Here is a 17,684-nt window from a genome sequence, read left to right as displayed (position 1 = left end):
TTACAACTGTGTAACCCAGCAACGAAAAATGATAATACAATTCTGCGAATCGCATCTAATATTATATCTAAAGATGACAAAACTGATATGTTAGACAGGAGTTTCAAAGAATCTGCTAGCATGGAAATACAGCTTCTGCAGAACCATTAAAAAGAACGTAACAAATTCACGTAAGATGCAAAATGACATACTGAATTTGTCCGGTTTCAATGATCTAATGGATTCTTTTGACAGAACCACGATATCTATTCTTGATGCAGGGCTATGAATTTGTAAACGCCGTACTTCTATATTTTTCGCACTTTCGAATGTTTGAAAATTATTGTGCCAGAACTCAGGCCCTAAACCTAAATACCTATCCCAACAGAAATTAGAATTGAACTTTCTCTCTCAAACGCAACGCATTTTATTAAAATAGGTCCAGGGGTTATCTCAAGAAAAAACGTTTTCGCGTTTTACATGTATTTGAATAGGCCGCGTTGGAGTTCGGCTCGAGCTAAAGCTTCCTCTTAACCACTCTCCATGCGTGTGCCGATCCCGCATATTGTTGAACGCCGGGCTGACCGGCGGTGGAGCTGAAGCAGGCGTTAAGAGGAAGTTCTAGCTCGGGTGCTCCTATCTAAATAGATTTAAAAAGAGAATTCGTATTTCTCGGCAAACACTGCCCAAATTTGTTGAGGTTTGTTGTATTTAAAACGACAACTGAAAATCTGTTCACTGTTGGCTTCGAATGTTTGATTTTTATCATCAATGTTTTATTGAAAATTTGTAAAAATCAAAAATATTCCAAAAACGATATTACTAAGCTTACAACTGCGTAACCCAGCAACGAAAAATGAAAATACAATTCAGTCAATCGCATCTAATACTACATCTAAAGAGGACAAAATTGAAATGTTACACATGAGTCTCAAAAATATATTAGCATGGGAACACAGCTTTTGCAGAGCCATAATTAACGATGTAAGAAATTCATATATGATGTAAAATGACATATCTAATTTTTCCGCTTTCAATGATCTAATGGATGCCATTAACAGAACCGCGATATCTATTCTTGATGCAGAGCTGTGTTAGGCACTGCCCATACGTGGGATGATAACGAAGATAGTGCGATGCCGGGCAGACCCGCGGCGGAACTGAAGCAGGAGTTAAGGACACCCTTGCGTGTGATGTTCCCGAAGATAGTGCGATGCCGGGCTGACACGCGGCTGAGCTGAAGCAGGAGTTAGGCAGCCCGCTTACGTGGGCTGATTGCGAAATTAGTGCGATGCCAGGCCGACTAGCGGTGGAGCTGATACAGACGTTAAACGCTCCCGATACGTGGGCATTTCCCGAAGTTAGTACGATGCTGGGCCGAGCAGCGGCGGAGCTGAAGCAGTTGTTAAAGACTCCCCATACGTGGCCCGATCCCGAAGACAGTGTGATGCCGGGTCGACCAGCAACGGAGCTGAAGCAGGCGTTAAAGGTTCCCCATACGTGGCCCGATACCGAAGATAGTGCGATGCCGGGACGACCAGCGGCGGAGCTGAAGCAGCAGTTACGGACTCCCCATACGTGGGATGACCCCGAAGTTATTGCGATGCCGGGCCGACCCGTGGTGGAGCTGAAGCGGCAGTTAAGCACTCCCCACACGTGGGTCGATACCGAAGATAGTGCGATGCCGCGCCGACGCGCGGTGGAGCTGAAGCAGGCGTTAAACACACGCCATACGTGGGCTGATCCCGAAGATAGTGCGGTGCCGGGCCGACCAGTGGCGGGGCTGAAGAAGGCGTTAAACACTCCCCATATGTGGGCCGATCCAGGAAAGAGTGCTATGCCGGGTGGACCAGCGGCGGGGCTGAAGGAGGCGTTAAGCACTCCCCACACGTCGGCCGATCCCAAAGATTGTGCGATGGCGGGCCGACCTGCGGCGGAACTGAATCAGGCGTTAAACACTCCCCATACGTGAGCCGATCCATAATATCGTGCAATGCCGGGCCGACCCGGGGCGCAGCTGAAGCAGCAGTTAAGCACTGCCCATATGTGGGATGTTCCCAAATTTAGTGCGATGCTGGGCCGACACGCGGCTGAGCTGAAGCAGGAGTTATGCACTCCCCTTTCGTGGGCTGATCGCGAAGATAGTGCGATGCCAGGCCGACGAGCGGCGGGCTGATGCAGACGTTAAACACTCCCCATACGTGGGCATTTACAGAATTTATTACGATGCTTGGCCGACAAGCGGTGGAGCTGAAGCAGGCGTTAAAGACTCCCCATACGTGGCCCCATCCCGAAGATAGTGCGATGCCGGGTCGACCAGCGGCGGAGCTGAAGCGGGAGTTGAGCACCCCCCATACGTGGGATGATCCCGAAGATAATGCGATGCCGAGCCGACCATGGCGGAGTTAGAGCAGGCGTTAAGCATGCGCAATACGTTGGCCCATCCCGTTGCTGGGCCGACCCGCGGTGGAGCTGAAGCAGGCATTCAGCACTCTCAATAAGTGGGCGGATCCCGAAGATAGTGCGATGCCGGGCCGACCTGTGGTGGAGCTGAAGCAGGTGTTAAGCACTCTCCATACGTGGGCCGATCCCAAATATTGTGCAATGCCGGGCCGACCCGCGGCGGAGCTGAAGCAAGAGTTGGGCACTGCCCATACGTGGGATGATGCCGAAGATAGTGCGATGACGGATTCACCCGACACGGCACTGAAGCAGAAGTTAGGAATACCCCTTGCGTGGTAGTTGACGCAGGCGTTAAGCACTCCAGATACGTGTGCTGATCGCAGAGCTAGTGCGATGCCAGGCCGACTAGCGGTGGAGCTGAAGCAGACGTTAAACGCTCCCCATACCTGGGCGATTGCCGAAGTTAATGCGATGGCTGGCCTACCAGCGGCGGAGCTGAAGGAGGACTTAGGCACTAGCCATACGTGGGATGATCCGGAAGATAGTGCGATGCCGTGCCGGCCCGCGGCGGAGCTGAAGCAGGAGTTAAGCACTGCCTATACGTGTGCTGATCGCGAAGATAGTGGGATGCCAGGCCGACTAGCGGCGGAGCTGACGGAGACGTTAAACGCTCCCTATATTTCCCGAAGTTAGTACGATGCTGTGCCGACCAGCGGCAGGCCTGAAGCAGGCGGAAAACACCATACGTGGCCCTATCGCGAAGATAGTGCAATGCCAGGTCGACCAACGCTGGACCTGAGGCAGGCGTTAAGCACTCTCCATACGTGGCCCGATCCCGAAGATAGTGCGATGCCGGGTCGACCAGCGGCGGAGCTGAAGCAGGAGTTAAATTCTCCCAATACCTGGGATGATCCATAAGTTAGTGCTTTGCCGGGCTGACCCGCCGCGGAGCTGAAACGGGAGTTACGCACTCCCCACACGTGGACCGATAGCGAAGATAGTGCGATGCCGCGCCGACCCGCGGTGGAGCTGAAGCAGGCGGTAAACACTCCTGCTTCACGCCTGCGGGATCGGCCCCATACGTGGGCCGATCCCGAAGATAGGTGCTGAAGAAGGCGTTCAGCAATCCCCGCACGTGGGCTGACACCCAAAGATAGTGCGATGCCGGGCCGACCCGCGGCGGAGATGAAGCAGGCGGTAAAGCCTCCCCATATGTGGCCCGATCCAGAAGATACTGCGATGCTGCCTCGGCCAGCGGCGGTGCTGCAGCAGGAGTTAAGGACTTCCCATACGTGGGATGATCCCTGAGTTAGTACGAAGCCGGCTCCACCCGCGGCGAGGCTGAAGCGGGCGTTAAACGTGGGCCGATCCCGAAGATTGTGCGGTGCCGGTTCTAGCAGCGGTGGGGCTCAAGAAGGCGATAAACACTCCCCATATATTGACACGTGTATTTGCCTTTATCGGGCAACCAAGTTTCGCCGCCGAACAAATGTTATCGCACAGCGCGGGACGCGCCTGCATGTATCCGAAGTTTCTGGAAAGTTATCGATGCTTCTATCCGGTTGTCTGTTGTCGCCGAACCGTGTGCTATCGGATTTCATCGCGTGACGCGAATATCTTAGAACTTTGTGGAATGCACGCGGGTCCCATCGGTTAATCTGGAACATTCCACGACTGATCTATAAAAGCCGACGCGCTTGACCCGCTGATGAGATTTACGACGATCGCCGACTGTGTTCGCCGCTATCGTTGTGCTATAAGTGTAGCCTGTTTTGTGGGCAAATGTTCGCCCAATAAAATTTAGTTTTGTCGTTCACACTGGTGCTACTGTGTACTTTAACGTCACTACTACGTGACATCTGGTGGAGGTGCTTGTGCGTTCATGTACCGAACGCCCCCGCAAAGCCGCGATCCAAGCCCGAAGCCCGAGGACCAAACCAACATCGCCCAAGACCAGCTTGCTAGCCGCAGACTGCAAGGACTGCCCCTAGAGCACGGACTTCTACCTGAGTTGACAAAAAAGATCGTGGTCAGAACAACGCCAATGGCTGCCCCAGCGTCCCCCGTTATCCTACAACAACCTCGGGACCCACCGGCCTTCCATGGATCAGCGACTGAAGACCCAGAATTCTGGCTGGAGACCTACGAGCGAATCGCGAGTTTTAACAACTGGGACTCCGACGACAAGCTGCGGCATGTATACTTCCCCTTAGAAGATGCCGCCAGAACGTGGTTTGAGAACCGGGAGTCGACCTTGACGACATGGGACCTGTTCCGTAGCGGCTTCCTGCGCACCTTTACGAGCGTCGTGCGCAAGGAAAGGGCCGAAGCCATGCTGGACTCCCGAGTGCAGCTACCTAACGAGAACGTTGCCATCTTCACGGAAGAAATGAACCGTCTCTTCCGCCACGCCGACCCGTATATGCCCGAGGAGAAGAAAGTCCGCCTTCTCATGCGTGGTGTGAAGGAAGAACTTTTCGGCGCAATGGTACGAAGCCCACCGAAGACAGTAGAAGAGTTCCTTCGCGAGGCCACCAGCATCGAGAAGACACTCGAAATGTGGAACCCACAATTCAACCGCCGTACAAGCTCTACCCATTACGCAGGAATTCAATCACTGGCCACGGACGATCTGCGCGAGACCACCAGGGCCATAGTGCGCGAAGAACTGCGCAAGGTCTTGCCTTCATCGCAGCCTCAAGTGGCCTCGATCGCTGACATCGTGAAAGAAGAGGTGCACCGATCGCTTGGCGTTCCTGAGGTGCAACCAGAATCACCAAAGCCCCAGCCGGAAGCGATGACCTACGCCGCCGTCGCATGCCGTCAAAGCCCGCATCCGCGACCGCGCCAGGGCGCTGTGACGCCGCAATTCCGTCGTCCGCCGCCGCCGCCGCCAGAACGCCCACCCGTCACCCAGTGCACCTAGCCGAGGAAGACGGACATTTGGCGAGCACCCGACCACCGCCCGCTCTGCTATCACTGCGGAGAAGCCGGCCATGTTTATCGCCGATGCCCATACCAAGAGATGGGACTGCGAGGTTTCGCCGTCAACGCCCCGCGCCCGCAGCAAGGTGAACTCCCTCGCGATATCGCCGACTATCTCGCCACTGCTCAGTGGAGCTCTCGACGATTGTCGCGTTCGCCATCACCAGGCCGCTACCTCTCGCCGCAGCGCCGACCATACACTGGCCCAGCCCGGGGTCGGTGAGCGAGCCCATATCCGGAAAACTAAAAGCAGCAACCGATGGAGGTGCGGTTCCTGTTCGTCGAACTGACGAAGATCCTCCGCCGCCGTCGAAGACAACGAAGAGACCATCTCGACGACATAATAACGACCCGCCGCCGTCCCGACGAAATCAGGAAGCCAAGACTACACCGACGAAAGACGACTTGACGACGCGACGTTCCAGCTTCAGTTCAACACGACGCAGTCGTGATCCGATGCCAAGACCTAATTGCAACGCCAGACAAAGAACCACCGACCTCGACGTGATTCTTGACGACCACGCAGTTACCGCCTTAGTTGACACAGGGGCTGATTACTCCGTCATGAGTGGACACATCGCCGCCCAGTTGAAGAAGGTTAAGACTGCATGGGAAGGCCCTCAAATTCACACCGCTGGAGGACACCTGATTACGCCGACTGGAATCTCCACGGCAAGAATAACCATTCATGGCCGGACTTACCCTGCCACCTTAGTCATCTTCCAACAGCGTTCACGACACGTCATTCTCGGTATGGACTTCCTGAACCAACACGGCGCAATCATCGACCTGAAATCGAAGTCAATAACGCTGTCGGAAGATAAAGCGATACCACCGGAGAGCCCTCGTAGTCACCATGCCTTGAGTGTGCTCGAAGATCAAGTGAGCCTCCCGCCTCGCTCCAGCATTGTTATTTCCGTCGGCACCGAAATACACGCTGACGTAGAAGGTATCATCGAAGGCGACCAACGTCTACTGCTAGACCGTGAAATTTGCGTCGCAAGAGGGATCGCTCGACTGCATGGAGGGAAAACTGAAGTGTTGCTGACAAACTTCAGCCAGGAGTTCAAGCACATCAACAAGGGCACGACGATCGCTTACATCGAGGAAATTCTGGAAACCAGTGATGCGTTTGTCCTCTCGGATTCCGCCACATCTACCCCGACAACCATGGTTCCCGAACCAGACTACGACATTAATCCATGTCTCCCCGTGATTAAGCAACAGCAGCTCAGAAGTCTGCTCCGACGATACAAAGCCTGCTTTTCGACGTCATCGAGGATTCGACAAACACCAGTCGCCAAGAATCGCATAATCGCCGAGGAGTACGCTCGACCACTCCGCCAAAACCCTTACCGAGTTTCGCCGCGAGAACGTGAAGCTATAAGAGAACAAGTCGACGAAATGCTGCGCGACGACTGCATCCAGCCGTCGAAAAGCCCGTGGGCATCCCCTGTTGTCCTGGTAAAGAAAAAGGACGGAACCCTACGTTTCTGCGTCGATTATCGCCGTCTGAACAAGATCGCAAAGAAGGACGTATACCCCCTCCCACGGATAGACGACGCATTGGATCGGCCCTGCAACGCTAAGTACGTCTCCTCGATGGACCTGAAGTCTGGCTATTGGCAAATAGAAGTCGACGAAAGAGATCAGGAAAAGACCGCCTTTATCACCCCAGACGGCCTCTACTAGTTCAAGGTTATGCCATTTGTACTGTGCTCGGCGCCTGCAACGTTCCAGCGCGTGATGGACACGGTTTTAGCGGGATTGAAGTGGCAGGCCTGTCTCGTTTACTTGGATGACGTCGTTGTATTCGCCGGAAATTTCTACGATCACCTTAGGCAGCTTGCCACAGTACTGCAGGCCATCAAGTCATCAGGGCTCACTCTGAAGCCAGAAAAATACCGCTTCGCTTACGATGAGCTTTTGTTCCAAGGCCACGTCATCAGTAAATCCGGAGTACGCCCCGACCCCCAGAAAACAGCTGCCATCGCAAAGTTCCCGCAGCCCACCGACAAGAAGGCAGTGCGTAGATTCCTTGGCATGTGTGCCTACTACAGGCGCTTTGTCAAGGACTTTTCACGCATCGCCGAGCCGTTGACACGTCTAACTAAATGTGATGTTGAGTTCAAGTGGGAAACGCCGCAGGCCGACGCATTTGAGGAAATCAAACGACGCATGCAGTCGCCGCCGGTACTTGCGCACTTCGACGAGTACGCCGATACAGAAATCCATAGTGACGCCAGTAGCTTAGGCCTCGGTGCCGTTCTTGTCCAGAGGAAAAACGGAGTTGAACAGGTGATAGCTTACGATAGCCGGTCGCTGTCAAAAGCGGACGGCAACTATTCTACGACCGAAAAGGAATGCCTCGCCATCGTTTGGGCTACAGCTAAATTTCGCCCTTATGTTTATAGCAGGCCATTCAAAGTCGTCAGTGACCATCACGCGTTGTGTTGGCTAGCGAGTATAATGGATCCTTCAGGACGGCTGGCGCAGTGGAGCCTCAGACTACAAGAATACGACATCACTGTAACCTACAAGTCCGGACGAAAACACTCCGATGCCGATTGCCTATCACGCGCCCCCATTGACCCGTCGCCGCAAGACGACGAGAATGACGACGCTTTCCTTGGAATGATAAGCCTGGAAGACTTCTCTGAACAGCAACGGGCAGACCTGGAGGTAAAAGGCCTCGTCGAATATTTGGAAGGGCACACCGACGTTGTCCCTAGGGCATTTAGGCGCCGATTATCTTCCTTCACGCTTCAAAACAATCTAGTCGTGAAGAAGAACTTCTCCCCAGTCCGCACCAACTACCTTCTTGTTGTCCCGTTAGGAATTCGTCTAGAAGTATTGCACGCCCTACATGACGATCCGACCGCTGGACGCCTCGGATTTTCCCGGACACTATCGAGATACAAGAAAAGTATTATTGGCCGCGCCTGACCGCTGACGTCACCCGTTATGTCAGAACATGCCGAGACTCTCAGCGACGCAAGACACCGCCGACAAGGCCAGCCGGATTACTACAGCCAATCGAGCCTCCTTGCCGACCATTCCAGCAGATCGGCATGGACTTGCTGGGACCCTTTCCGACGTCAACAACCGGAAATAAGTGAATCGTCATGGCGACGGACTACCTCACCCGCTTCGCTGAACCTAAAGCACTGCCGAAAGGTAGCGCAGCCAAATGGCGAAATTCTTTGTCGAAAACTTCCTGCTGCGACATGGCGCCCCAGAAGTCCTCATCACCGACAGAGGAACGGCCTTTGCAGCGGAGCTCACCCAAGCCATTATGAAATACAGTTAAACAAGGCACAGGAGGACAACGGCCTACCACCTGCAGACGAATGGTCTTACGCAACGGCTGAATAAGACCCTCGCCGACATGCTAGCGATGTACGTCGACGTCGAACACAAGGCCTGGGATGCCGTCCTGTCGTAAGTAACATTCGCTTACAACACGGCGGTGCAAGAAACAACACAGATCACGCCGTTCAAGCTGGTCTACGGCAGGAACCCGACGACGACGCTCGACGCCATGCTGCCGCACGCCGCTGACGAGGAGAACCTTGACGTCGCTACCTATCTCCATCGCGCCGAAGAAGCCCGACAGCTCGCCCGCCTGCGGATCAAGAACCAGCAGAGGACCGACAGTCGACACTACAACCTCCGACGACGCTTCGTCGAGTACCAGCCCGGCGACCGTGTTTGGGTATGGACCCCGATACGCCGACGAAGACTCAGTGAGTACTACATCGACGCTATTTCGGACCCTACAAGGTCATCCGACGTATTGGCGCACTGGACTATGAGGTCGTGCCAACGGCATTTCGCATTCACAGCGGCGCCGTGCACGATCTGAAGTGGTTCACGTGTGCCGATACCTAGGACAGTGCGATGCCGGGCCGACCCGAGGCGGCACTGAAGCAGGAGTTTAGCACTCCCCATACGTGGCCCGATCCTGAAGATAGTGCAATGCCGGGTCGACCAACGGTGGACCTGAAGCAGGAGTTAGGCACTCTCCATACGTGGCCCAATCCCGAAGGTAGTGCGATGCCGGGTCGACCAGCGGTGGAGCTGAAGCAGGAGTGAAGGACTCCCCATACCTGGGATAATCGATAATTTGGTGCGATGCCGGGGCGACCCGCCGCGGAGCTGAAGTGGAAGTAAGCACTCGCCCCACGCGGACCGATAGCGATGATAGTGCGATGCCACGCTGACCCGCGGTGGAGCTGAAGCAGCCGGTAAACACAACTGCTTCACGCCTGCGGGATCGGTCCCATACGTGGGCCCATACCGAAGAGAGTGCGATGCCAGGCCGACTAGCAGCGGGGCTGAAAAAGGCGTTAAGCACTCGCCACACGTGGGCCGACCCTAAAGATAGTGCGATGCCGGGCCGACCCGCGGCGGAGCTGAAGAAGGAGTTAAGGACTCCCCATACGTGGGATGATCCCGAAGTAAGTACGATGCCTGGCCGACACGCGGCGCAGCTGAAGCGGGAGTTTAGCACTCCCCATACGTGGGATGATGCCGAAGATAGCGCGATGTCACGCCGACCCGTGGAGACATTAAACACTCCCCGTACGGGACCCGATCCCGAAGATACTGCGATGCCGGGTCGCCCAGCGGCGGAGCTGAAGCAGGAGTTAAGGACTTCCCATACGTGGCATGATCCCGAAGTAAGTACGATGCCGGGCCCACCCGCGGCGCAGCTCAAGTGGGCGTTAAACACACGCCATACGTGGGCCGATCCCGAAGATAGTGCGGTGCCGGGCCCACCAGCGGCGGGGCTCAAGAAGGCGTTAAACACTCCCCATATATGGGCCCATCCCGGAGATAGTGTAATGCCGGGCTCACCCGCGGTGGTACTGAAGCAGGAGTTAAGCACTCCCCTTGCGTGTGATGTTCCCGAAGAGAGTGCGATGCCGGGCCGACCCGCGGCTGAGCTGAAGCAGGAGTTAAGCACAGCCCATACGTGGGATGATCCCGAAGTTGTGCGGTGCCGGGCCGACCAGCGGCGGGGCAGAAGAAGGCGTTATGCACTCCGCACACGTCGCGCGATCCCAAAGATAGTGCGATGGCGGGCCCACCCACGGCGCAGCTGAATCAGGCGTTAAACACTCCCGATACGTGGGATGATCCCGAAGATCGTGCGATGCCGGGCTCACCCGCGGTGGTACTGAAGCAGGATTTAAGCACTGTCCTTGCGTGTGATGTTCCCAAAGATGGTGCGATGCCGGGCCGACCCGCGGTGGAGCAGAAGCAGGCGATAAAGACTACCCATACGTGGCCCAATTTCGAAGATAGTGCGATACCGGGTCGACTAGCGGCGGAGCTGAAGGAGGAGTTAAGCGCTCTCCATACGTGTGATGATTCCGAAGTTTGTGCGATGCTGGGCCGACCCGCGGCGGTGCTGAAGCAGGCGTTAAAGACTCCCTATACGTGGCCCGATCCCGACGATAGTGCGATGCCGGGTCGACCAGCAGCAGAGCTGAATCAGGAGTTAAGGACTCCTGACTCCCATACGTGGGAGGATCCCGAAGTTAGTGCGATGCCCGGCCGACTAGCGGTGTAGCTGATGCAGACGATAAACGCTCCCCATACGTGTCCCGATCCGGAAGGTAATGCGATGCCGGGTCGAGCAGCGGTGGAGCTGAAGCAGACGTTAAAGACTCCCCATCCGTGGCCCGATCCCGAAGATACTGTGATGCCTGGTCGACCAGCGGCGGAGCTGAAGCAGCACTTAAGGACTCCCCACACGTGGGCCGATACCAAAGATAGTGCGATGCCGCGCCGACCCACGGTGGTGCTGAAGCAGGCGTTAAACACTCCCCATACACGGGCCGATCCCGAAGATGGTGCGATGGGGGGCCGACCCGCAGCGGAGCCGAATCAGGTGTTAAACACTCCACATACGTGGGCCGATGCCGAAGTTAGGGCGATGCCGGCCCGACTCTGGGCGGAGCTGAACAAGGGCTAAGTACTCCCTATAGATGGGATGATTCCGAACATAGTGCGATGCCGTCCGACCCACGGCGGAGCTGAAGCAGTGGTTAAGCACTGCCCTTGCGTTGTATGTTCCCAAAGGTGTGCGATGCAAGGCCGACCAGCGGCGGGGCTCAAGAAGGCTTTAAGCACTCCCCACACGTGGGCCGATCCCATAGATAGTGCGATGGCGGGCTGACCAGCGGCGGAGCTGAATCAGGTGTTAAACACTCCCCATACGTGGGCCGATCCCGGATATCGTGCAATGTCGCGCCGACCAGCGGCCGAGCTGAAGCAGGAGTTAAGCACTCACCTTGCGTGTGGTGTTCCCGTAGATAGTGCGACGCCATGCCGACTAGCGGCGGAGCTGAAGCAGACGTTAAACGCTCCCCATACGTGGGCATTTCCCGAAGTTAGTATGATGCTGGGCCGACCAGCAGCGGAGCTGAAGCAGGCGTTAGAGATTCCTCATACGTGGCCCAACCCGAAGATTGTGCGGTGCCGGGTCGGCCAGCCGCCGAGCTGAAGCACTAGTTAAGGACTACGTGGGATGAACCCGAAGTTAGTGCGATGCCGGGCCGACCCGCAGCGGAACTGAACCGGGAGTTAAGCACTCCCCGCACGTGGGCCGATACCGAAGATACTGCGATGCCGCGCCAACCCGCGGTGCTGCGAGATCGGTCCCATATGTGGGCCGATCCCGAAGATAGTGTGATGCCAGGCCGACCCGCGGCGCCGCATTACCAGGCGTCCAGCACTCCTCATATGTGGACCCATACCGAAGATACTGCGATGCCGCGCCGGCCCGCGGTATAGCTGAAGCAGGCGTTAAAGGTTCCTCATACGTGGAATGATCCCGAACGTAGTGCGATGCCGGGCCGTCCCGCGGCAGAGCTGAAGCAGAAGTTAGGCACTACACATACGTGGGATGATCCCGAAGTTAGTGCGATGCCGGACCGACCAGCGGCACTGCAGTAGCAGGCGTTCAGCACTCCCCATACGTGGGCCGATCCCGAAGATGGTGCGATGCCGCGCCGACCCGCGGCGAACCTGAATTAGGCGTTAAACACTCCCCATACGTGGGCCGATCCCAAAGATAGTGCGATGCCGCGCCGACCCGTGGTTGAGCTGAATCAGGCGGTAAACACCCCCAATACGTGGGCCGATCCCGAATATCTTGCAATGCCGGGCCGACCCGTGCCGGAGCTGGAGCCGGAGATAAGCACTCCCCATACGTGTTCTGATCGCGAAGTAAGTGCGATGCCAGGCCGACTAGCGGCGGAGCTGTAGCAGACTGTAAACGCACGCATACGTGGGCATTTCCCGAAGTTAGTACGATGCTTGGCCGACCAGCGGCGGAGCTGAAGCAGGCGTTAAAGAATCTCCATACGTGGCCCGATCCCGAAGATAGTGCGATGCCGAGTCGACTAGCGGTGGAGCTGATGCAGACGCTAAACGCTCCCCATACGTGGCCCAATCCAGAAGGTAGTGTGATCCCGGGTCTACCAGTGGCGGAGCTGAAGCAGGTGTTAAGCACTCCCCATACGTGCGCAGATCCCGGAAATTTAGCGATGCCGGGCCGACCCGCGGTGGCGCATTTGCAGGAGTTAAGCACTCCCCATACGTGGGATGATCTCGAAGTTAGTGCGATGCCGGGCCGACCCGTGGCGGTGCTCAAGCTGGAGTTCGGCACCGCCCATACGTGGGATGATCCCGAAGATTGTGCGATGCCGGGCACACCCGCGAGGGTACTGAAGCAGGCGTTAAGCGCTCACTTTGCGTGGGATGTTCCCGAAGATAGCGCGATGCCGTGCAGACCCGCGGCTGAGATGAAGTAGGAGTTAAGCACTGCCCTTACGTGTGCTGATCGCGAAGATAGTGCGATGCCAGGCCGACTAGCAGTGGAGCTGAAGCACGTGTTAAGGACTCCCCATACGTGGGATGATCGCGAAGATGGTACGATGACGGGGCGACCCGCGGCGGAGCTGAAACGGGGGTTAAGCACTCCCCACACGTGGGCCGATGCCGAAGTTAGGGCGATGCCGGCCCGACCCGGGGTGGAGCTGAAGCAAGGGTTAAGTACTCTCTACAGATGGGATGATCCCGAACATAGTGCGATGCCGGGCCGACCCACGGCGGAGCTGAAGAACGAGTTAAGCACTGCCCTTGCGTGGGATGTTCCCAAAGGTGTGCGATGCCAGGCCGACCAGCGGCGGGGCTCAAGAAGGCTTTAAGCACTCCCCACACGTGGGCCCATCCCATAGATAGTGCGATGGGGGGCTGACCAGCGGCGGAGCTGAATCAGGTGTTAAACACTCCCCATACGTGGGCCGATCCCGGATATCGTGCAATGCCGCGCCGACCCGCGGCCGAGCTGAAGCAGGAGTTAAGCACTCACCTTCCGTGTGGTGTTCCCGAAGATAGTGCGATGCGATGCCGACTAGCGGCGGAGCTGAAGCAGAGGTTAAACGCTCCCCATACGTGGGCATTTCCCGAAGTTAGTCTGATGCTGGGCCGGCCAGCGGCGGAGCTGAAGCAGGTGTTAGAGATTCCTCATACGTGGCCCGATCCCGAAGATTGTGCGGTGCTGGGCCGGCCAGCCGCCGAGCTGAAGCACTAGTTAAGGACTCCCCATACGTGGGATGAACCCGAAGTTAGTGCGATGCCGGGCCGACGCGCAGCGGAACTGAACCGGGAGTTAAGCACTCCCCGCACATGGGCCGATACCGAAGATACTGCGATGCCAGGCCGACCCGCGGCGCCGCAATACCAGGCGTTCAGCACTCCTCATATGTGTACCCATACCGAAGATACTGCGATGCCGCGCTGACCCGCGTTATAGCTGAAGCAGGCGTTAAAGACTCCTCATACGTGGGATGATCCCGAACATAGTGCGATGCCGGGCCGTCCCGCGGCAGAGCTGAAGCAGGAGTTAGGCACTACACATACGTGGGATGATCCCGAAGTTAGTGCGATGCCGGACCGACCAGCGTAACTGCAGTAGCAGGCGTTCAGCACTCCCCATACGTGGGCCGATCCCGAAGATGGTGCGATGCCGCGCCGACCCACGGCGGACCTGATTCAGGCGTTAAACACTCCCCATACGTGGGCCGATCCCGAAGATAGTGCGGTGCTGGGCCGACCAGCGGCGGTGATGAAGAAAGCGTTAAGCACTCCCTAAACGTGGGCCGATCCCAAAGATTGTGCGGTGCCGGGCCGAACCGCGACGCCGCAGTAGCAGGCGTTCAGCACTCCCCATACGTGAGCCGATCCCGAAGATAGTGCGATGCCGCGCCGATCCGCGGTTGAGCTGAATCAGGCGTTAAACACACCCAATACGTGGGCCGATCCCGAATATCTTGCAATGCCGGGCCGACCCGTGCCGGAGCTGGAGCCGGAGATAAGCACTCCCCATACGTGTTCTGATCGCGAAGTTAGTGCGATGCCAGGCCGACTAGCGGCGGAGCTGTAGCAGACTGTAAACGCACCCATACGTGGGCATTTCCCGAAGTTAGTACGATGCTTGGGCGACCAGCGGCGGAGCTGAAGCAGGCGTTAAAGAATCTCCATACGTGGCCCGATCCCGAAGATAGTGCGATGCCGGGTCAACCAGCGGCGGAGCTGAAGCAGGGGTTAAGGGCTCCCCATACGTGGGGTGATCCCGATGTTGGTGCAATGCTGGGCCGACCCGCGGCGGTGCTGAAGCAGGCGTTAAAGACTCTCTATACGTGGCCCGATCCCGACCATAGTGCGATGCCGGGTCGACCAGCGGCGGAGCTGAATCAGGAGTTAAGGACTCCCCTTACGTGGGATGATCCCGAAGTTAGTGCGATGCCGGGCCGACTAGCGGTGTAGCTGATGCACACGCTAAACGCTCCCCATACGTGTCCCAATCCGGAAGGTAGTGCGATGCCGGGTCGAGCAGCGGTGGGGCTGAAGCAGACGTTAAAGACTCCCCATGCGTGGCCCGATCCCGAAGATACTGTGATGCCTGGTCGACTAGCGGCGGAGCTGTAGCAGGAGTTTAGGACTCCCCATATATGGGCCCATCCCGGAGATATTGCGATGCCGGGCCGACCAGCGGCTGGGCTGAATCAGGCGTTAAACACTCCCCATAGGTGGGCCCATCCCGAATGTCGCGCAATGCCGGGCCAACCCACGGCGGAGCTGAAGCAGGAGTTAAGCACTCCCCATGCGAGGGATGATCCCGAAGTTAGTGCGATGCCGCGCCGACCCACGCTGGAGCTGAAGCATGCGTTAAAGACTCCTCATACGTGGGATGATCCCGAAGTTAGTGCCATGCCGGGCCGACCAGCGGCACTGCAGTAGCAGGCGTTCAGCACTCCCCATACGTGGGCATTTCCCGAATTTAGTATGATGCTGGGCCGACCAGCGGCGGAGCTGAAGCAGGCGTTAGAGATTGCTCATACGAGGCCCGATCCCGAAGATTGTACGATGCCGGGTCCACCAGCCGCCGAGCTGAAGCACTAGTCAAGGACTCTCCATACGTGGGATGAACCCGAACTTAGTGCGATGCCGGGCCGACCCGCAGCGGAACTGAACCAGTAGTTATGCACTCCCCGCACGTGGGCCGATACCAAAGATACTGCGATGCCGCGCCAACCCGCGATGCTGCGAGATTGGTCCCATATGTGGGCCGATCCCGAAGATAGTGCGATGCCGGGCCGACCCGCGGCGCCGCAATAGCAGGCGTTCAGCACTCCTCATATGTGGACCCATACCGGAGATACTGCTATGCCGCGCTGACCTGCAGTAGAGCTGAAGAAAGCGTTAAACACTCCCCATACGTGGGCCGATCCCGGAGATAGTGCGTTGCCGGGCCGACCAGCGGCGGGGCTGAAGAAGGCGTTAAAGGGAAGCTGAAAGGTTTTCCAGAAAAAATAAGTGAACATCTGTACATAATGGTTTTCAACCCTCCGAATTCGAATATCGTATCGAAATTGAGGAAAATAAAGCGCAAATATATATATATTTTTTCAAAGAACAGTGCAGCAGCGGACACGACCAGCTCGCACGTCTCGTTTCCGCCTGTGATTGCTCGGTGCGCCTCGTGACGTCAACTCTAGTAACCGACCGCTGCCACTACACATGAAGCGCGGTGCCAGATAGTTTGGTGCTGTTTTTCTGGGACGGTAATGGAAAATTTAGAGAGACTGCGTTTTTCTGTGGAGTTCGGCGTTACTTCCTACATGTACGAGCCGATTGCGAAGAGCCGACCTCTCGAAGTAGCAAACGATGCTGGTGCGAGTAGTGCTTTCGACCCAAACGAAAGCAAAGTCTTGGGATCTCCTTGTGTTGGAAATGCTCTTTGGTGAGCATGTTTTTTGCAAAGCGATCTAGTGATCTCGCCGATATTTCGCCGATTTAGTGAGCTCGTATCGGGTCAAACAATTGTAGTGTTGTGTTCCTGCATGCCTCCTCATGGAACGTAAGCAGGGATGCGATCGTCGGCATTTTTGCGCTGTCCAAAGCTGTCGGAAATCTACAAAGACGGTTTAAAAGCGTGAAGAGCTTCCCGGTTCATGCAATACGTGTAGTGACCTTCATCTGTTGACTACCACTCACGTTGATTACCACTCAAAAAAAGTTATGGGGTTTTACTTGCCAAAACCACTTTCTGATTATGAGGCACGCCGTAGTGCAGGACTCCGGAAATTTCGACCACCTGGGGTTCTTTAACGTGCACCTAAATCTAAGTACACGTGTGTTTTCGCATTTCGCTCCCATCGAAATGCGGCCACCGTGGGCGGGATTCGATCCCGCGACCTCGTGTTCAGCAGCCTAACACCACAGCCACTGAGCAACCGCGGCGGGTGATTACCACACACGTTGACTACCACGCACGATGGCTACCACACTACATACACGCAGACGCACCAACAAAAGAATGTAGGGTCGATCGAAGCAATTTACGATGGCACGCACGCAGAAACAAGCGCGGTGAGGCACGGTCGCGGACGCTGCGAAGGAACGAACCACTAGAGTTGACCTCACAACACCGCGGTTTCTGGTCTCCGCTCCGCTTGCTCACCAAACGGGGGGCGGAGCTACAGCGCAATTTCAACCGACGATTACGTCGCTCCTAATTTAAAAAATCCCCCAAATTTTACCTACATGATTTATAAGGTTCCCGCATCCGTATATCAGCGTCTTATTGAATTCGACAGACTCTTAAGCTTCTCTTTAGCACTCCCCACATGTGGGCCGATCCCAAAGATAGTGCGATGCCGGCCGACCCTCGGCGCCGCAATAGCAGGCGTTCAGCGATCCTCATATGTGGACCGATACCGAAGATACTGCGATACCGC

At 56.4% G+C, this 17,684-nt stretch overlaps 1 long non-coding RNA gene across 1 annotated transcript in view; it reads right to left on the bottom strand.

Moving 5' to 3' along the window:
- The window catches only part of LOC140214346 (uncharacterized), a 185,085-nt gene that overhangs the window by 66,292 nt on the left and 101,109 nt on the right, over positions 1–17,684 (bottom strand). The window lies entirely within an intron of this gene.

This window comes from Dermacentor andersoni, unplaced genomic scaffold (assembly GCF_023375885.2).
Source record: "Dermacentor andersoni unplaced genomic scaffold, qqDerAnde1_hic_scaffold ctg00000039.1, whole genome shotgun sequence".
NCBI lineage: Eukaryota > Metazoa > Arthropoda > Arachnida > Ixodida > Ixodidae > Dermacentor > Dermacentor andersoni.
The sequence above is the reverse complement of the archived record's forward strand: the minus strand, read 5'-3'. Positions and strand labels throughout refer to the sequence as shown.